The following is a 23546-nucleotide window of genomic DNA, read 5'->3' on the forward strand; positions in this document are numbered from 1 at the left end:
CTTAAGCCCCTCAGTAAAGAGGGCAATGGGCTGCTCCAAATTCTCATCATTCAGCTATGTTAGAATAGCTGATATACTTAATCCTCCTCCAAGGGAGTAAAGGATGAAGTCTCTATCAAACTTGGGATTGATAAGAGTGGGAGTTAATGCAATTGATTTCTTGATCTCTTTAAAATTAGCCTTCCCTTCTCTAGTTCAAGTGATCATCAGGTTCTTCTTCAACATAGATGTGAGAGATTTCACCATGGAGGAAAGATCAGGGATGAACCTTCTTATGAGGTTGATCCTACCAAGAAAGCTTTGCAATCCTTTCTTATGACTAGGAAGTAGAAGAGAGAGAATTTCTTCTACTCTCTTTGGATCTATTGTTAGCCCATTTCTTGACACAATATGTCCTAGGACTTTTCCTTGGTTAGTGGAAAACACACATTTCCATTAGTAGAATTTTGGAAAATAAATGACTACATGACTAAAACGTTTAGTCACTAGACTAAAACTTTTATTCACATGACTTAAAGTGATTAAATTCTAGTAATGATTTGCAATTTATAAGTCTATGTGACTAAATAAGTGACTAATTTGGTCATTCAGTAAAATAACAAGGTTAGACAAAAATAAGTGACTAAATAAATGATCAATTAAATGACTACACAATTGGTCACCAACAATTAGTCAGCCAAAGAAATGACTAAATGAATGATTGTTGAATTTTTATCATATTAATACATTGTTATGAATGCTACTTACTTTTTATGATTTACAAGTATAAATGACAATTATTGATATATACTTAATTTCTTTTAAATTTGATCATAACAGATAGAGTATAAGGCCTCTCATGGGAACCCAAGTAAGCTATTTAGCCACCTAGGTTGCTTGGGACATACAAATAACCTATTAAATTCAATAATGAACTCAAAAATTTAGCAACTGACAATAAACTCAAAAGACACCAATTGATGATGAACTCAAAAAGACATCAACTAACAACAAACTATCTCAAAAATGATCTATGGATCCCTCCAACTATTGCAAAGAAGAAAAATCTTCAATTTTTTTATTAAAAAAATCAACTCTCCCTTTTCCTAAACCTCCTCCAAGGCATCTCAAAAAATTAAATTATATGCCAAGGAATATGTGACAAGGAAAAATGAGGTTAGATGTACATACTTTTTTTGAAATGGAAATTCTATTCAATTTTAAGATCAATTTTGGTTTTTGTACTACATAGTTCTGTATTTATTTAAAAATATTACCTAATCTATATAAAAAAAAAATTTAGTCAATATCTTTGTACTCTTATATCTATAATTTATTTTTGGTGCACATTTTTGTGGATTGTGACAATGTAGGTTTTATATGGTAAGATATAGAAAAATCTTTTCTATGCATTTGTAAAGATTTTGTTTCTAATTTGAAGAAACAATAATATAGGTTATAATTTATATGGGTTATGTGATTTTTTAAAATATTTATTTACATTTTATTGTTAATTCCTATTTGTATAATTTATCTATTCAAAATAAGTTAACATTAAATTAAAATCATTCTTCATATTTAAAAAAACTAATATATTAATAATATTATTATTTGAAAAATATCTATAAAGATTTCATTTATGATGTTTCTATATTTCTCAATTTTATGATGTTTGTATAATGTTACATAAGAAGTATTGTCTATATAAATAATAATAAAAAATTATTATTTAAAATTTTTTATTACACTTCTTTTCTTTCAATTTTAAAAATCTTTTTATGGTCATATAATTTACTTAAATTAAAATTGAATCAAAATCTTCTTTTTATATTTATAAATATGAAGCTAATGGAAAAAATATATAAAAGGTTTCTTTTATGATTAAATTAGAACTAATGCAATGTTAAGGCTTCATATGCCATATGTGAAGGAGATGGTAAAGCTTCTTCATCAATTTAAGTATACCTATACTAGAATTATATTGCAAAATTTCAAAAAATATTTATTTTATTAGATTTATAATATCATAAAAAATAAATTCAAATTCAATTGTGTTATAATTTATTGAATCAATATTTCAAATCATATTATAGCTATAACTAAGTCAATATTTAACATAATACTATATCAAATTGAACTTTAATATTAATAGAAATTTAACTATGACACTAATTCTCATTGGATTAAGAATATTTAACCAAATAAAAACTATAACCATGATTATAAATAAAAAGCTTCTATAAACTTAACACTAAGCTAAAGTAGAAACTACTATCTTAAACCTAACTACACAATAAATAAAATTTAAACTTTAGCCTAACCTTAATAAAATAAAAACTAATCCTAAAATAAAATCAATTTTTAACGGAACCCTAGACACTAAATGGAACGATCACCCTAAAATACTAAATGATATTAAACTATAAAATACAATCAATTTTAAAGTTAACTCGAGACACTAAATTGTACTCATTTCCAACAAAATCGGATTGGAAGGTGTAATGTCAAACTCTGCAACCTTTGCAAGCATTTTCTAGCCTGTGCCAAAATAGGAGATTTGAAGCAAGGTATTGACATCCATTAGAGTGGATTATTGTCAGTTGTTCCACGATAGATATATATGTAAAATATGGAAGCATAACAAGTGAACTATTTGGAAACATGCCTCAAAGAAATGTGATCTCATTGAATGCGACAATCATAGGATATGCTCAATATAGGTTTTTTAATAATGCTTTGGATAGTTTTAAGAAAATTCAATTGGTAGATGTAAATATAAACTATACAACCTTTTCCAGGATCCTTTGAAGGGTATTGAAAATCCAAGGTACATGTTTTAGTCCTTGTTTAATTAATCTACTGGTATATAATTGATAAATTGTGCAATATTATAAACTATTTATTATAATAATTCACTAACTGTGACCATAAATTAAGTCATTAATAAAACTTGGGAACATATCACTTGACAAACTATTTAGGGTATTTGTGATTTTCTTCTACAATTTCAATTATTCGATCACTAAATACTCAAAAGATATATTACAATTGAAAGAAAAATATATGTAGTATTTGGTATGTTCTTCAGATGCTTTAGTTTTAAAATCCCACCGATCACTAAAGAATGACATTAGTCAAGAGTACATAATAAGTTACAATGTTTTGATACTAGGGGAATTTTTTTGAGACTAGGAAGCAAACTTCACTTAGCATAAACAAGATAAACCAATATGAACTACAACTACTTTTCTTGTTGTAACCATTCCAGCATATGGAGCCTTTGGTTGCATCAAATTTTAGTCACTGATATTATCTTATTTATTTAACTCAACTTTTATTATTGAGGTTCTTCTCGGATATAAGTGAATAGGAGCAACATATTGAGAAGTGAGAAGAACTGCATTTCTAATCAACCATCTAGAATCATATGCTTCTTTAATGTTACCATTTTTATATGGTAATATAAGGACAATGACTTTCCTTGGTTTTGTAGAACCCCCTTGCAAGATCCTCTGAGATGGTTGCAATTGAGGCTTTGGTGCATTTTTGAACCTTGGTGTTGCTTCTTTATTTCCCTAATATTCCTAGAAGCTTCATCACAAGCTTCTATAGGCCATTCCCTAGTGGAACATGTTTTCTTTGGAGAGGGAGGTGTGGTACTTGAGAAGACAATGGATTATCATGGCAGAGATGCATGTTGCCTATCTAAAGGAACCATGTCCACCTTTTCCATTATGTTCTTCAAGGTGAGCAAACTGTCTCTTGAATTGATGAATAGAACTAGGGTACATAAAACTATTCCTATTTGTCCCAATCAGGTACTCCAACATTAGTGGATGATACTCTAAGAATTTCTCAGAAAATAAGCTCCCTCAAATCTTGTTTTGGTACCCTGCACCTCTCAAACTCAAACTCAATCTTACTTATTTGTTGACAAAAAGGTTCATGCTCTACTTTTGCTAACCCTTTAATATAAGGATGAAACAAAGCTTGTTCTTCTATTTGATGATCCTTTGGGTCAAAAGATATCAATTTTTCTAGAAGTTTGAGTGCTAGGGAATTTGTATTGGGAAGTTTATGTGAGAAAGGTACAAGTTGTTTTTTATGTATGCTAATGAGGTATCTTCTAGCCTTATTATTGTGAACCATCAAGAAGACTTCCATTGAAGGGGATCAAAACAAGTTAGTCATCAAATTAAGCTAATGGACTGAATTTTTACTAGGGAACAAAGGTTTCCTAATCAAAACATCAATAATATACAATCAATTCTCCATATATCAATGGCAGGGGTATACTAGTTTTGGAACCATTTATGCAGCCTTCTCCAGTCAAGTCATGCTCCACATCACTTTTCAAATGTGAAAGGATGTGTGCCACAAATAACCCTTAGAGGAAAAATATACATATAGCTCTAGACTTGAATACCATCATGTAGCAACATAATCTATCTAGAAAATTGTAGTCGGCATGTTATTGAAAGCAACTCTTACTAATCCAATGTAATATTTTTTTAGCTTACAATCAGCATTAACTAAAAAATACTTTTCTTTTAAATGTTGGTGGTAAAACTTTATTGTATCTATGTACTTTAAAGCTCAAAGAAGTTGGTACATAAAAAATTGATAATGTTTTAGGGGTCAAGTCATCATTTTCCTTTATAACCTAGTGTAGATCTGACTCTTAGTTTCTTTCTGAATTAGCTCACCATTGATCTTAGATGATTACAATTTTTCTATGAATTTTTAGAATATTCTCACACATGTTGATATAAAATAAATAAAGGACATATCAGAGTAATTTCTACATTTGAAAAGATGTTAGCTTTTCTTGGCTATCACATTAAAATTCCTTACTTCCTACCATTCAGATGGTTATTTCCTAGTTTAGTTGAATTTACAAATCTTTATTCTTTATTTCATTTTATTTTATTGGTATCTTATCTTTGTATATTGTGTAACCACTATGAATTAAAATCATTATTTATTTTATTCCTAGGGTTTGGTCACAAATTTTTTTCTTACACTAAAATACTTATCAAGTCATTTTTTTTCATCTTAAAAAGCATGAAAGTAAGTCCTTTACCTCCATGTCTTATGCTAGAGTATGACATTTTGGTTTGGAGACATAACTGGTAAGGCAGGGTACTAAAAACCCTCTATCTTAGTTCAATTCTAAGTGTTGTCTAATTACAGAATGATAAAAGTAATTCTGATTGTCGCTTAGTTACAAAACGATAAAAGCAAGAGAGAAAATTAATAATGATTCTCCACATTTTATTTATAGCTTTCATTTGTGTACTATTTTTTTGTGTATGCCTAGATTTATATAATAAAATAGTGAAAGGTTTGGATCCTTCTTAATGATGCAGAAAGTTTTGAATCAAACTAGGTAGCACTTCCAATTATCCACCTAAGTATTCCTCCTACAAGCGATGAAGAGGCAGCGTCTTGAAGAGCAGGCCATCCTTGTCACTTCTCTTCATCCTATACAATCTATTATTTATCGTGCCTGGGATCCTTTTCACCATTTTCCCTACCATTTTTTCCTATATTCTATACTGAATTATGTATATTCAGAGCACTAACAAGCTTGCAAAAGTTAATCACAACTCATTTTTTAGATCAATGGTCATGGATTCTCCATAGATTTGCAAGACGATGATGGAAATCCTCATTGTTAATTCTTAGAGAGAAGCATGTTGTATGGTGGGCATGGATTTCTTGCCGATGGAGTAGACCCCAAGTCTCTTGTAGTGGCCAGCATGCTGTTTCACCCGTGGAGTGCTTGCCACCAACCTTCTATGGCTTTCTGTTGTCATGGCACACTGTCACATAGGGAAAAACTTCTGTGACCACTGACCAGATTCTCTGCCTGACTATTGTAGACACATTGAGCAGCCATGGAGCAGGCTCTATGCTTGATTATGGGGCCTTGGGTTAATTCAACTGTAAGAAAGAAAGCACCCATGATATCAACTATAGGTTGGATCACAATTTATACAAATTGTATTTCTAGATTTCCATTTTTTTGTTAGGCATTTTGTGGTATAGTGAGCGCTTAAAACCCTAAATGGGAAAGGTTTTAGGGTTTGGTAGAGAAGCTTGTAGCACTGTTCTTTTTGTGTCTTTGCAACTTTAGGTATTTGTCTATTTAGATGTATTTCACTTAAAGAGTATTCTATTCTTGAGCTCCATAATTTTTTTTGAAAATGTCATTACAAAATCATGAAGGTTTACAATTTTGTAGCCTATCTAGTGCACCAAAAAGCATAACCAAGAAATTACAACTTAATTAAGCATTGAAGTCTTTGAATACTCAAATCTTTCATGAAAATATAAAAGGCAAGAGCCTATTTCGGGGGGCTATAAAATTGTTTCCCTTTGGATTGTTAATGACGACCACAGAATGGATTTGATTTTGAATAGAATTGGTCATGCAAATTCCATCAAATTACCCATTATTTTAGTGATGGGACAAAAAACCTCAAATTAAATGATTCAAGTAGCTATGCAGAGAATCACTTTAAGGGTATGTTCTTCTTGCATGTCAAATTCTGCAAAACATTTGGACATATTGAGATTACATATATCCTTTTATTATAGTTGACTCCAATATTGAAGTATGTTGCTTTTCTAGATGTTTGGAGAAATATGATTGGCAGTTACTAGAGATGGGTGGAGACAAAATCTAATTCCTCAGATCAATGGTATTGTAGAACCAAATGAAAGGTCTAGAGATGAAGGGATGCGAACTCTCTTCTTTCGGTACAATCAAGTTGGCATTGGGTGATTTCATATTCTACAATGTATTGGTAGGCATGTATGATTGGTAGGTAGGGTAGAAATCTATGATTATATGACTATTTATGCATGTTATCTTGCTATTATAGTAGGGCTCAACATGACTTTGATTTTGTTGTTTTTTTTTTCCAAAAGGCCTTTCCTACTCTCCGGTGTCAATATCATGAGGTGTAGTTTTTAGTTCCTAACTAGTCTTCATTAATGGAGGCTTTTTTGGTTCAGATAACAGTCAATATTGTTCCTTTTTAATGCCACATGGAAGTATATCCAACCTCAAAATGTTTGTAAGGTACACAGACCACATCATAAGCTAGTGGTACTGTGAGTATGGTTCAATTTTTTATGGGAGAAATTTTGAGTACAACCTTCTCATTAGAATCATTCTAGTTGACTAATGAATTTTTTGGGTCTTCCATTATGGCAGTATTTCTACCCTTATTCCTAAAAGTAAATTGTCAACAAATACCTATTTTGTTAGCTACATTAGGTACATTTTTCTTGCTTGTAGTTGAATCTGCACTTAAACATTAAAAAATATATAGCTTTATTATAAGTTAAAACATCATGATCCACAATATAGTTGACAAAATTAGTGTAATTTATATCTTTCCACCTAATTAATAGAATCTTGAAAGAAATGAAGCTAATCCAATTCATCCAACATATATTCTGAATCCATAAAGATCAGTCTTAATTTCCATTATTTAAGCTTAATTACAACTTGTTTTTGAGAAAAGGATTGCTAGGATGACCAATTGAAATAACTTGAATTATTGGGCTCTTTAAGAAAAATTTCTTACAACATCACATCAATCAGCACTATTGTTTGTAACACGTAAAAGACCCTCAAATCAATGTGACAATGAACAAAATGATTCCCCAATGGTAGTACTACACACAAAATATTCAAATAGCTCTAAAGGTAGACTATATTTGAATCGCTTGTAGTCTATTGTGAACATCTAAAGATTCACATAGAAAATAGAAAGAAGACATGTTCATTCACAAAATTTAACTCATGAATCACAATGTAAGAATTCTTCTTTGTCTTTAATGGGTCACAATTAACTATAGAAACTGGAATAGAGCATAATCATTCTAAGATAAGAGCTTAGTTTTTTTTGGGAGGGGTATTTATTATCTCCATTTAAAAAAAAATATGATAAAGGTTACTACTTCAAATGGCTAAATCCTAGCCTGTCCGGTTCCTAGTTTCTTTATGAATTTTCTCACCATTGATCCTAGATGATTATAAATTTTTTATGAATTTTCAAAATAGTCTGACACATGTTGATAGAAAAATAGTAAAGGACATAGCAGAGTAATTTCTACATTTGAAAAGCTGTTAGCTTGTCTTGGCTGTCACATTAAAATTCCTTGTTACCATTCAGATGGTTATTTCTTAGTTGAGTTGTCTTCCCAAAACATTTTGGGAAACTTCAATTCTATAATATGAAGATTACTTCCGATATTCTCCAGTCTATTTTAAACCTTTGTTTTTTTACAACATCCTTCCTTATTTTTGTTGATTCATTTAGTTATATTTGGGAAGCTATTGGTGAGTTCACTAGCATAAAACTCCAAACCTCATGACCTTCATAGAGGAGATACTATTAGAGCTCCCTTTGCATATCATTTTCATGATAAGATATTTCTCTTATGCATAATTCACTTTTGTTTCCATAGGAATTAACTCTTCAAGAAGCATAACATTAAAGTACTAAAAGGTAGATTAGCCCAACATTCCTAACACACATTTATAGTGCTATGAAGTTAGCTATACCCGAGTTCTAGATGACACCATGGGTGCAAGCATCTCAAGAATCTAGAACACATGATCCATGAGGGACATTTTTATTTTGTGACTATTAGACATAAAATACCTTAAAACTTTTCTTAATACTAATGAAAATAAGAATAAAATAACCTCCTTCATGTGATGGCTCATAACTATCCAGGTAACTAATTTCATCTCATCTTTTAGAACAATCATGATTTGTAAAGTCAAGAGTTGCAATATAGATTTATTTTTAAATGGTGGAATTAGGAGAATAAGGTGTATTGTAGAACACAATAACACTACTAAGGGGGGGAAGTGAACTAGTAGTGTAGAACAACTTTAACCAATTTGACTTGTTGTTTGGTTTACTTTTTTAACATCATATAACAATTAAAGTAAATACAAAAGCATTCACAAAAACTATGCATAGGATATAATGTGGAAACCCAAGTTGAAAAAACAATTGAAACAAAGATTGCTAGGAGCTACTATCTTACTCCAGTCTTAATCAATCTGTTTGCTTACAATTTAAGGGTTTTAACCCCAAGGAATCAAAAAATTTCTAAACTTCAAGAGCTTCAACTCTCTCGCAATATGACCATCAACTCATCTTAAACAAAGCATCAACTTTGTTATACAATATGGATAATAGTTTTAGTACATCTTATCACTTTAGCTACAAATAATAAATTATTTTAAGTCAAAATATACATTCTAATTTTGAACCAAAATTCATATAAACTATAGTAAGATTATATCAGCTGAAAGAATGTAAGATTATATCAATATAATTATTGAGCTGGATTATTTTAACATATAATGAGTGTCCTTATAAGCACACAATCAAATTGAATTTTTTTGATAGGAAGATTGTAACATGTTCAAAATTTTTTTACAAGAAATTGTATAAGATTTGTGAAAAATAGAAGAAAGCCATAAAATAATCACAGACAAAACATAAAAATAGAATTACAATTTTGAAGTCATTTTTCTTTTAAGGTACCAAACCAAAAAAGTAATGCATATATTGCCTCTCTTTCCATCCTTAGGTTCTCAAACCATGTTACTATTAATTGATTTTCTACAGAAGCAAAAGCTTAATTTTCTATCTACTATTTAATTTTCAATGATTTCTCTCATGAAAGTTCTCCAATGTTGCTCAATCCCCAAACTTCAATCCTGTGCATGCAAGTGTACCCATTGCCTGGATTACTTCACAATCCCAATTTATAGATGGATGTTGGTTGAGGAATGTCATGGCCATACAAAAGACCATCCTTCTTAGTGAGGGCTTCACAGGGAACTTCCATAAGGGGTTTACTGCACAAGCCTCTTGCAAAGGAAGAATTTCCTTGCATATTTTGGGGTTTTTATTGTAAGTTATATTGGGCTAGGCTTGAACATTAGGCATTAACACTTTTTTTGCACAAGAGGTTTATAACCTCCTTGTGGATCTTGTTCTTGCACACCCATATACTCACCATGACAATTACATCCATATTATTGGTCTGCATGCCAATATTCATATTAAGAGGTTGAGTATATGATTGGGTTTGTGAAATGTACATTGAAATTACAGCAATACTGAGTAGTATGAATATTATAATTTTAATCAATAGTCAAATATGAGGTCCTTAGGCATGTAGAGAGTGTGTTGTCTTTTCTTGGCTACCTTTAAAAACTCTTTGTTGTACAACATTCCTCTGAATATCAATGCCCAAGAATAAAAAGAATCAAAGCAAGTGGTGAAAATAGTAAACATTAACTGAAGATAAAAACAAATGTATATTGCAAATGTTTCCTCTCTTCCTATCCTTAAATAAAGGTACTTATCATAGAATGCTTCATTTGATTTATAACCATTCAAGAAAGTTTTTTATTAATTTTAGTAATTTTTAATTAATTAGAAAATTTATAGTGGAAAATGATGATGCAATGTGTTGTTTAAGATGCTTATTATTATATAGTCATAAAAAAAATTCCTCTTCTAGAGGTAAGTATATTCCTCTCAAAAAAATGAATGTAAAAAATTTGGAATAAAAGTAAATTGTCATCCAATTTTTTAAGAATTAGTTTTCTCTCTTACTTCCACAAATAAAGGTCTTTCTTTTTTTGTTCCACAACTTATTATAATAAGGGAAACGAGCCGCATGTAATGAATTTGACAATGAAAAAATTCTAAATCACTATTCTTTAAAGGGTACTAGCTTAATGGAAGAGCACCTACTTTACAAGCAAGAGGGTGATGGTTCGATTCCATCATGCCCTAATATCATTAAATTAATGATTAAATAAGATATCAAATATACTACCAAATATACTAACGAATAAACTACCAAATAATATACCAAATATACTAACAAATAAACTACCAAATATTCTAGCAAATAAACTACAAAATACACTACCAAACAAACTACCAAATCAAATACCAAATAAACTACCAAATAATAGTGATTAACAACTAAATAAATGATTAAATAAACTACCAAATATCAACAATCAACAACTAAATAAATCACTAGATAACAACATAAACAACCAAATAGACTACCATTTATCAATGATAAATGACCAAATCAATGACCGATTCAATGATTAAAATAGTTTAGTCATAGATTTGGTTGGGAGATAAATGTCTGGCAATATAGTACCACCGGTCATGTGATCACAATTAGTCATATATCTATAATATTTAGTAGTTTATTTGATCATATATTGTTGTTTTTGTACTAGTGTTCTTAAGATTCAAGGACACAACATACTCTATGCATCTTTCAAATAGATGTCTCAAATGATCAAAATGATCTACTACATGTTTTGAGAAGACATTTGTATCATCAAGATAGACTAGCACAAAATTTTCCATCACACCCTTGAAGGCCATTTCCATTGCCTTCTGAAATGTGGCACCTACATTGTTTAGTCCAACTGGCATCGCACAATAAGCATAGGTACCCCCATTTGGTAGTGAATGTTGTCTTATATCTATCTAATTCTTGGACTAGCACTTGATTATAGCCTAAAAAACCATCTAAGAAAGAAAACCTTTCTAAGCCCTTAACCTTGGAAAGAATTTGTTCCATAGAAGGAAGGGGATGGTTATCTTTAAGAGAAGCCTTATTAAGGTCCCTAAAATCTACACACAATCTGATTTCTCCACTCTTCTTCCTAATAGGAACAAGATTAGCTACCCATGAAGAGTGCTTGATAGGGAAAATAATGTTAGCCTCTATAATCTTTGACAATTCTTTTCTCATTAAGGGTTCAATCTTGAGGCTAACTAGCCTCTATTTTTGCTTGAAAAACTTAACATCATGGTTTAAATCTATGGTATGCTAAAATAAACTTGGGTCAAAACTCTTTAAGTCATCATATGTCCAAGAAATAACATCATTCAATCCTTGACATAAATTAATGAAAACTTCTTGTTCAACATTAATGCATACCTTTCCTAAATTAAGAGTCTTTCCATCAGCAATGGTGATAGGCATGTAGTCATCCCTCTCTGTGGTTAGGTTTGAGCCTTTCCCTCTTGCTTGATCATTAGTGTTGAAAATATCTTCTAAGGTGACTAGACCTTTAGGAAATTTGTTGAAGTTTAGGTTTATAATTTGCTCCCCATACTAACTTTGCAGACTAGACTAGTTTCTACCAGAGAACTTTGCTTCATTTTGTAAGAAATTGACAATTTTCATATCATAATCAAGCAGTTGCCAATTTGCACAATTTTTTGGGACAACAAGCCTTACAAAAATTATGATTTTTTGCTTCTTGTCATCAACAACATGCTCTGGTATATCATAATGAGCACCAATGGTTACAAGCATATTAGCATGTTTATTTTTATTTCTTGGGACACTTTGAATATTGACAACCTAAAAGCCTTCAAGTAGATCCCAAACTCTATTTTTATATGATTTGAGAATGTTGTTCTTCGTGACATTCTAATTTTTGATTTGATTAATAACCAACTCACTATCCCCAAATACATTTAAGAGCTTGATGCCTCTCCTTTGTGCATGTTGGAGAACTTGGACCAAGGCTTCATACTCTACCATGTTATTAGTGCATCTGAATTGAAGTCTATATGAAAAGTAGTATTTCTCCAAATTAGGTGAAATCAACATTACACAAACACCTAAACCATTTTTTTTTCTTGAGCCATCAAAGAACATACTCCACAATACACTTGTTTCCTCTTTTTTTTTCATGAGATTGGGACTAGGAGCATTCTCCTCGAATATGCAATATGTTCCAAGACTTGTCTCCATAGCCTCCTGCATTGGATCAAATTGATAAGAAATAGCCCACTCATCCAAAAGGTAATAAAACACCTCTAATAAGGAAGTATCATGTTCATGAGTTACACATTTCTTGTATTCCTCTCAAATTATTGAATTAATGTTTATGGGGCTGGGAGTATAAGTTTCTATATGATTAAGGGCTGAAGGTTCTGCTCTTAGGGAGGATTTTCTCCCATATCTTGTCCTGAAGAACATATAGGACCAATTTGAGGCAATATAACTACCTATTTGTGCAATGAAGTCCCTAGAAAGGAAAATGGAAAAATATGTATTAACCTCAGCTATTGATATGTCTAGTGTGATAGTACAACTAGGGCATGCATGTAATGCCATTTCTACATGTTTTAGGATTCCCGAGTTAGCTTAATAGAGCTACCATCTAACTAAAGTAAATCACTAGCTATTGACTCATATTTAATATCAAGGAGGTTAGCTATACATTTAGACATCACAAAACTACTAGCTCTTGAATCAATCATGCAATTATGAACTAGTTTATCCCCTATAATCAAAGAGACATAGAAGGGTGGAGGTTTATTTTTCTTACTTGTATCTCCCTCATTCATTGGCTACACCAAAATTGTTGCATTATTCAAAGTGGTAGATTGATTTTCTACCCTTATGCTCTCTAACTCTTTCTATAGTAGTCTCTTCTGTGGTGGCATGGTGGCAAATGCATCCCATATAGAGATATTAACAAAAGTTCTTTACATTTGATCCACCACATTGAAGGGAGTACTAACTGATTTGATAGGAACCTTGGGAGAAATACAAATTGATGATTGAATCTAAAAAAATTGAGGATTAACAGACTTCTTGTTGCTTATGTGCTACTTCTGGTGGGGGTAACATCTAACTGTACAGTTATAACTAGTGCATGAGGACCAACAAATGAATTAGAGGTTTGATTTGGTGGGGAAGGTGTATCACTCTCAATAGATCTTATTTTTCTCTTAGTATTATGAGCTATGGCATTGTAGTTATCATGGTTGGGATGACAATGTTCCTCGATCTAATGGTTCATAAAAGAATAATCACCTTGTTGTTGTAGATGAGAAGCATCAATAAATTCACCAACATTATAATGTTGTTCTACTACTTGCTCCTATATAGTCAGTGCTTGGAATGATTATGCCTTTTGGCACATACAATACCCATTTGAATAGTTACAAGAGGGACACAAATCTTGATCTAGAGCAATATTATTTGGAGGAACTAATGCCCTATTGGGATTGGTGTTTGTATTTTTAGTAGAGGCATTACCTATAGTCTATTCTAATTATGTGGGGCATAACCTTGATTTTGATTGGCATGCCAATATGTAGGGTTTTGATAATGAGGTTGGGGAGGCCTACTACCCTGAGCTTGATGTCTCTTTAGAGTCACCAATACATTGTTCATCTTTTGTACCACTAAGAAGTTGTCTTCTAGCTTCTTTTCTAGATTGAAACTTTGATCTTGTAGATATTTTTCTATCTTTTGCATCATTATCTACATCATGGTCTCGATCTTATCTACCTCATTGGAAGATGTAGAAGTTATTGGAGTTATAGCAAGAGGTTGACATGTAGATGTAATAGGAATAGGGGCTACTACAGGTTGATGATTGGGCATGTCAGGAAAGAAGGGCATTGAAGGCCTTGGAGCTAACTTCCCTCCTTGAATCAAGATGGTTTCTACTTTTATGGAAAGGTCATATGTAGTAGGTAAAGTATCTCCTCGCAAGTTCTGCAAATTAAAATCAATATCATTATTGAAAGCTCATAAGTAATACATGAAAGCATTACTAGGAGAAGGTTTTTCTATAGCTTGTATTCTTCACATGTTTTTTGAAATCTATAGTTAAAATTAGTCATGCATTCATGGGGTACTCTTTTAATTATTTTCGGCTACTCCAATAGTGAGAAATTGTCACTCTTATCTTCAAAGTGTTTACATAATATTTCCCCAAACTCGTCACAATTATTGATGGAATTATGTCACAATCCCCTATACCATTGTAAATATTTTCCCTTTAATGATGAGCCTAAGAGCCTAATAGCAATGTCATCCTCAGTGATACCATGATTATTACAAACATTGGAAATTTCTTGAATGTGCTCTAAGGGGGAAATGGAAGTTTCTCTAGTGAACTTAGGCAAAATTTTGAGAGCAGATAATTGAATATCATGCCTTTGAGCTAGAATAAGGGGACTACCTATATTGAAGGTGGTAAAAGCATGCACTCTAGGTTGGCCCATGTGAAAAAGTGATCTATTCAAATGGACAAATGGTACCCTAGGTTGTGTCCTATCAACATGAGGAGAAGAATGAGATCTTGCAAGTGTATGTGCTACTATTGAAATCCTAAATTGTAATAGAGAGAGTCTATTCTTTTTTCTTCTAGGATTCGAAAATGAAATCTTAGTATATTGAAATATACCTCTAGATGATGCCCTTAATTGAGCTTTGGGCATGAATCTCAACAACCTTGGTCTAGGAACCAAGAAGTAGATATGGAGTCACCAAGTGCTTGAATGTGAACCTCTTGAAGGCTGAAATGCTAAGAGCAACACTATATTCACAACATAGAAGTTGAAGACTTTATTTTGACACTAAAAAAATAGTCGACTTCATAGTAAAGCTTAAATGTACTCCCATTGGGCATGCCAAAAACTATTGACATGAAATTTTGCACCCTCACCTAAATTTTTTACCTAAAGGAAACCTCATGTAACATAGAAACAATCTCAAAAGTGTAGAACTTTGCAATCAAAGATTAAATCTTCAGAGGAGGCTAGCTTTCTCAAAACCTAGGTGCACCTAACTAAGACTTAGAAGGAAAATGGAGAAAGAAACAAAAATTTAAAATGCTGAAAGGGAAATGTGATGATGCACCAAATATATTGTTGATCTAATTCTTTCCAGAAACTAAACTAAAATCCAATAGACTTCACAAGACATATCATTATCTATATTCTTTCAATCTTAACACCATAGATAACACACAATGTTAACCCATTGCAAAAATTATACAGTTGACTCATGTGGGATAAATTAGATCTACGCAAAAAATGATGATCGAAAATGTAGATCTATTTGTTTGAATTGGATAGCTCAGATGTTGCAAGAAAATCTCCAATGCATGATTAAAACACAACCTTTGATCAAGATTTTCTTTATATCAAATGGATGTTTGGGATGAAGCAAGGAATCTCCCAAAGATGCATTTAACTTTGATTGCCATCACATCTTTGCAAAAATTCTAGGAAATAATACAAAAATATGAGCACCATACATTGAAATAACCCAAGTAAGACAAAGATCCACCACATGACACTAATTTTTTCATCAACACATTTCCCAATGCATGGTTGAAGAGGCAGCATGTAATTTTGCAATTTTACAGAAGCAAGAAAAGTCACTTCTTGAAATAGAAAAAAATTGTTAACATGAGATGTTAAGCCCTGCAGATATGAGTGTTAACCCGCAACTCAATACATAAAGAAACTAAGCTCACTTGGCTAAAGAACAAACTGAACCAACTTGACCAATGAAGGAACTGAGCCAACTCAACTTATGAAGAGACTGAGTTAATATGAAATGTTAACACCAACCAAATCACATGTTAACCCACATCATAGAAACGAGCCCATTGGAGAGGGGCTGAATGGGGAGCAAAAATGGACAACAATTACCTCTTGCTTCCTCGCGTCTCTTCTCGACTATGGAGGAAATCAAGAAGACATTTTGATATGCTTAGGTGTAACAGTTTTAAGGAAACATTTTTAGAAGACAACACCAAAATTCTTGTATTGGTCGAGTAGGTACTGAGGCTAGGCATTGAAATCCCTTTTGTAGATATAGAAGAAAAGTGTTGGGAGTGAGGCATAGGGAGTATTGTATAGAAGCATCCCTTCTTTCTTGGCATGAATGAATGACAATTAACTCGCCATCATAAGTGAGTGTGGCTTAGGAGGGATTTTCTATAGAAGTGGTTGTTGTTGGACAACATCAACAACACCAACTTCAAATGGTTGCATGAGTTCAACAACATGATCATCTCTAAGAGATTTCTCATAGAGGGACTTGAAGACCTTTTTCATTGAAGGCTTCAAGCCCTAGGCCTGTTGATGCTCCCTGTTCCCTAGTTCCCTATTCCATGTTTCCTATTTCCTTTACCCTTGCCCTTTGGGAAAAAAAATGTTTTTAAGATATTTGTTTTTCTTTGGATTGGGCCTTGCATATCTATGTTATGAATATGTACATTGTACAATCTAAAATATAATTAATGAAAATAATAGTGTTTGTCTTCTCAAATCATTATTCCTATGAGTCTATGACTATGATTTTGGTTCTCAATGTATTGTTCAAATGTTGGTCTACGACTCTATTATAAAAAAATAATTGTTAGAAAGTTAGAAACTAGCAAAAGGGTTTCAACAATCCTTTTATGGTTCCATATTTGATTAATGATTCATAGTAAAAAAATATTCAATTGAAAATAATCCATTGAAAATTTGTAATATGTATATGTATGTCCTTTAAATTTCAAAACCTATAAAATTTGGTAATATATGAACTCAAGGGCCAGGGCCATTCAAGTTAATAGTTATAATAGTTTTAACTATTATTAATTTATTTAAAAATTTTAAATTATAACTTATATTTAAATGTTCATATAAAATATTTAATATTAATTAATTTATTCATTACTTCCTATTTTTAGATCTAAATTTATTTAAATATCATGATCATCATAATATTATTATTTTTATCATATTTTGAATAAATGAAAAATGTCATGCTTATTTAAATTTAAATTAAGTTATAACCTATCATTACCAAGATGAAGTAATTTAATGAACACTGATTATAATCAAAATTAATTTTAATTAAGTAAAAATGCTATGATTATTAAATCGAGTTATCATTATCAAGCAATTATTAATTGATGAATGATGATTGATTACAATTTACAATTACATATTATAATTTACAATTTACAATTACATATTAGATGTCCAATTTTATTTTAATCCAAATAAAGGATTTTGGAAATTGTCAAGAAATTCAAATAATATGTATGTTTTAACCAAATCATTTAGTTAAAACTTAAAATGTGTGGAATTGGTTAGTACACTTTGTGATTTAAGTTTTAATTTGCATTATGCAACAATAAGATAAATTATTATTTAGATTATTAATATTAGTTATACGAAAGGTTTAAAAATTCCAAATTGATTTGGAGTGTTCAATGAATGAAAGATCAATAGTCACGAATCTATTTTGGGCCAAATCTTAAATGACCTAAGTTAATTTCTACCCAAAATTGAGATACGTGTATTGCAAGATTCTTTCTTATATTTATGTTTGTATCCTGGCCATTGATTAAAAGAAAAATCAATAGCCCGAGATGAATTTTGGATTAATTTGAGGAATGTTTTCCAATGTGCCTAGATTAATCTATTATTGTAACATGTGTCTCATCATTGCTGATGGGACTCAGAATTGCCTTCTTGATTTGAGTGCTATTCCAAGCTTGAGTCATTTTGAGCCCCTTGTAAGTACATTTAATGCTCATGTACTTAGGTGTCCTTTTGAGGCCTAAGAGGTGTTTAATGTTTCTAATGCCTTGCATTCAATATATCCATGCATCCCATGAAGTTAAATTTCCATTCTGAGTGATTCTATGAAGTTTCATTTTGTGCAATGTTCTGATCTGCATTTTGCCCAAGTGTTAAACAATGATAAGAAGCCTAGTTTGTATTAGAATATCTTACACCTAATAATATTTCATGACTCGTCACTTTGGGAGTGTTTAGCATGCATATCAGAGAACCTATGTTTCATATTTTGAGTCGTTTCAACATGTTTTGAATCAGTTTTAAATCCCTCAAAGTTGGTTGTTTACTATTGTCATGCTGATGTAAATTCTTCTAAATTCTAGGAGGCCCTATTTGACTAGTTGTAACATTGACCTAGTTGACCAAAATGAGAAAATTATATTTGCATTACATTTTAGAGGTTAGATACTTGGGTATTTCTTAGTTTTGATCTTATGACAAATCTATCTTACTAGTTTTCAAACATGATTCCAATGCAATTTGTAAAGTTTTTCTATTGTCAAGAAATGGAGATTCATTAGTACCCTTGTTTAGGATGTCATAACTTTGAATCTATGATAGATGAGATTGAATGGATTGTATCATTGTATTCTACTCTAAAATTTTTTTGGTGTGCTAGTTTGTAAGTCTTGAAAAATCCATCTACATACTTTCCTAGGTCCTTTTTATTTGTGAAAATCACTTTTTTGACAATGTTCCCAGTTTTGCCAATCCAAGTACCCCACTTTGCATGCTTTCCAAATACACCTTATTATTCATGGTGAGTCCAAATCCCATATTTATTCTCTCCTCATGCTAGTGAACTAATGCCTCAGTTTTGGCACCCTCAAGTGTCAATTTGACCTATTTTTGAAGCCAAAACCAAATGCATTTTATGGTTTTTAACATGTTTTCTTGCAGGCAGTTTCACAAAGGCAACTTTAGCAGTCAATATCTTTTGATTGAATGATCTTCATGAGGCAAGATTTTGCAGACTGAAAGAATTTGTACTAGAGAATCAAATCATCAATTTTTAGAGCTTAGTTAGGAGTTTTAGTTAGTTTTTAAAGGCAGCCTATAGGCCCTCCTAGTGGGAAGTTACAATTATCAAAAAGGGGGTAAATTGAGTTTTCAAATATTGATTAATGGTTAATTTTGATCAAGATTTAATCCAATTGGTCCAATGAGTCAAATTAGTGGATTACGAGCTCAGGTGTTTCAGTTTGAATTTTTTTTAGCTAAGCCCACTTTAAGGACCCAACCAAATCCATTAGATGGATGTAAAAGTGGGGAATTGAAAATGTCCAACAAGGATGATTACAATAATTGAAAATGATTATAATGTTCATGCATGTATATCCATAACCAAATCCTCATAGTGAAAGTCATTTCCAACAGATGAAAGGAGTATCTTGAATCTTAATGAGTCGGTACAATGTGTAGTATTATTGTGATAAACTCAAAGTGTGGGCTAGTAGTCTCAATTATAGAAGAAATTGACAAGGCAATGACTAGAGCACAAAGGTCTAGTACCTATTGGTGATATAGTTGAGCTACGTATAGTTCAGACATTTGCATACAAATGTTTTTCCTTGTCTTTTAACTATCTCTCTAGTAGGGTGGGTTGTTTGGGCAACTTGGACCATATTAAAGGATGCCAATTCAAAGATTTAGAATATGGTGCCTTTGAGAGAAACAAAAATGTTCCTTCACCCAAACTGCTTAATCTCCTCCTAGTCCTCTAAGACTACTACATAGCCAATCTGATTAGACCCTTTGCCTCCCACTCTACTCTTCAAAAAATCTAGGATGTCCACATCTAGCATCACATAGATATACTTGGTGACTCTGCATCCACAATCTTCCATACCTAAGTCATTTAAAATTATTTTCTTGTTGTACTTGTAGATCTAATAATTTTTTAATCTTGGCTATAGTTCAATGGCCTTGTAGCATGCTCTTGTAAACACTCTATATCTGATGACCTTTGCAGCTAAGGAGGGATTCAACTCACCTTATCATAGTACTCATCTTGGCTATTAGGAGAAAGTCACATCTAAATTGATAATGCTTATGGAATAAATACCCATGCCAGAGTGAGGGATAAAAGAGTACCATTCAAATGTCCAATATGCATGAGCACCATATTACTGTATGTGGTAGTCTCATGAGGGAGATGATCCATGTTTGCTTTTAGAAAACAATCATGCTAATACACTTGCTAACAAGGTTGAACATTATAAATGGATGAAGAAAATTGAAGAGTTTGTTAAGGATGATGGAATACCTACATGCAATAGTGACTTAAGTTTTTCCATTGCCAAATGTGCTTCCAAAGTGTGGGGATTTTGTTTGAACAATGCAAGGTTTTAATCCCACATAGGCCTTGCAAATTCTTTAAAAGACATTTTTATATCCAAGTGCCTTAAGCCTAAGTTTCTAAAGCTTTATGCTTTATGACATAAGGCTTCCCACGCATGGGGTGCACTCAACCAGTTTGGTGACATAAGGAATTTTTGACCAATGTACACAGTGAATAGGAAGTGATGTGGATCTAGTTGGATAAATAAGAGCATGCCACATGGTAGGATTTTAGAGGTGGCCATGCTAGTAGACAAGACACGTGATGGCTCATCACATTCTTACAAGTGGCATGGCTGGAGAATGACTAGAATGTGACATGGCATGCACAATGAGGCATGGTGATGTGGCAAGAAAGACATGTGGCATGATATTGCATTCTTGTAAAATATGTGGTAGTTTCTAACCATGAATGTGAGAATGTGACATATTGACATGTAAAATTGGGTGATGACATGGCTGGGCACTCAGTAGAGAGGTGACATGGTAGTGACTATGCAACAGGAGATCTAATAGAAGATGCCACATGAAAGTGTGCTAGGCAAAAATTGGCAGGATCAGTGAGACAATTAGAGGATGTCACATGACACTTAGGTGGTAGTGATAGTGTAGAACCCAATGAATCATAGGTTGACATGTGTTAGGGCTAGTCAAAAAAGTTTGACCCATATTGAAAATTAGGAGGGCAAAAGGCATAGGCATGAATTTTTATTTATTTATTATTATTTCTCTCAAAAACACATACCAAGCCATTTTAAATAAAAAGCTATTATATTCTAAATTTTTAAATTTAGAAAAGGGTTAAATTTTTACATAAAATATTTGTGGAGAGATGTAGACCTGTAAGCATTTTCACAACTTTATCTTAAGTAGATGTTCTGGGCATTCCTGGTAAGCCAACATAGGACTATCATATATCATTAAAATTAGGAGAAGATAAATTTTTTGAATATGCAATTAGAAATTACATAGGTATATACTAGTACATGCTATATGAAGCTTTGTGATTTCTAGTGTATTCTTAGAAGATTGAGAAGAATTCATGATTAAGTTGCAAAATCAATTAGAGATCAGTCATTGAAATCTGCTGACTCCAAAATATAGAGGAAAATGATTCGAAGAGTTAATTTTTTCCTCTAGAGGTCATTTGATGGGTGTTTTTGCCCTTGTGTTAAAATCAGGTTTGACATCTTTTTAGTTAGATGTTTCTTTCATTCTAAAGATATTTTCATACATTCAAGAAACAACGAAGAAAAGATTTGATTTGTAGTTATAGGGAGAGTAAAGAGACACTCTTCATCAATAGATGGAAGTTTTCTAAGTGGAAAAATGGAAACATTTAATATCTTTTAGGATTCATTTCTTTCTATTTAGTCTCTTCTTTCCTTTTTTTCTAGGGTTGGTTCCAATTCTTGGACATTTTTCACTACTGTGATACCACAAGGATGGTTCCACATAAGTTGAAATTTTTGTCATGAGTCTGATTCCACCATCTTCTTTAGCATTATTTCTCTATTATGAACAAAAATTGAAATTTCTTATAAGAAAATAGATTATACAATCATTTGTTGTGTATATTTTGAGTTTGGGCATTGATGTCAAAGAAATTAATAAGAAAGCCTCATTAAAAGTTTTAGTCTAAAATTTGTCTCCATCTTCATGGGTTTGTAATTTTCTATTAATATATGTATAAGGTGCATATTTTCCAGTTGTAGCTTGGCTTTAAAGTTGTATGCCATTGTATGTTTTTCTATTGGGTCAAGGACTTGAATAAATTGCTTAATATGCATTGACAAAATTGTAGGGATCATGGGAGGATCTGATAAGTATGAATTTTATTTTGAAGATAGATGTTTGTTTACAAGGTGAATGGATAGATCAGATATCTAAATATATGAGTATATCTCAAGTATAGATGTGTATGTTTTGACTTATCTTATGCCTAATGGATAAGGGACTGATCAACTAGGAGATTGCATGTGTTTGTTGTTGCACACTTGGGTTGTGCTAGTATTCAACATCATTACTCAAATTTTTTTCCCTTTCATGTTGAAGAGTTGAAAAGTGTTACCCTCACCCTCACTCAACATGTGAATTTCATAGAATTTGCAATTTGCTACTACATATCTTTTTCATTGCATGAGTATAAGAGAAATAAGGGTTTTAATTGCTTTGTCTAGATTCAAGTGTATGCTTTAACACTAGTACCATATAAATGAATCTAAGGTACACCTACCTAGGTTTTGTAGAGCCTAAAGTAGAAGAATGGTCTAGCCTTATAGTTGGTCATGGTGTTTGAAAGGGTATGTTATAGATGGGAAGCAATTGCCCATAGATGTATCCTATTCTCATTGGAAATTTTGATGTGTAACATTTTAAAACATTGACAATTACAACGCTTGATTAAGTGTTAGGACTCAGTAATTAATGATTATGTTTAGTTTTTTTTATTAGTTAATCTTGATAGTTAAGTAAAAGATAGATCAATAGCCCTAGATAAATTTTGGGCAAATTTTGGAAATGCTATTACTATTGTCAAGAAACATTTAGAATCATGACATGTGTGAAGGATACATATTTATGACAAGAGACACTATTCAAAATAATTCTTGACAATAAGGATAACATCCCACTACCCAAAATCAAAACATGCATAGTCCAAGATTCTTTCTTATAGTTATATTTGAGTCCCGACCGTTGATTATAAGAAAGATTGATAGCCGAATATGAATT

At 31.8% G+C, this 23546-nt stretch overlaps 1 pseudogene; it reads right to left on the reverse strand.

Annotated features, from left to right (window-relative positions):
* Nucleotides 1-3680: 3680 nt before the first annotated feature.
* Nucleotides 3681-5947, reverse strand: LOC149558271 (mitogen-activated protein kinase 10 pseudogene; annotated as a pseudogene).
* Between the last annotated feature and the right edge of the window lie 17599 nt (nucleotides 5948-23546).

The sequence above is a fragment of the Cupressus sempervirens genome, chromosome 5, assembly GCF_028749045.1.
Source record: "Cupressus sempervirens isolate cs-2001-9-10 chromosome 5, ASM2874904v1, whole genome shotgun sequence".
NCBI classification, from domain to species: domain Eukaryota; kingdom Viridiplantae; phylum Streptophyta; class Pinopsida; order Cupressales; family Cupressaceae; genus Cupressus; species Cupressus sempervirens.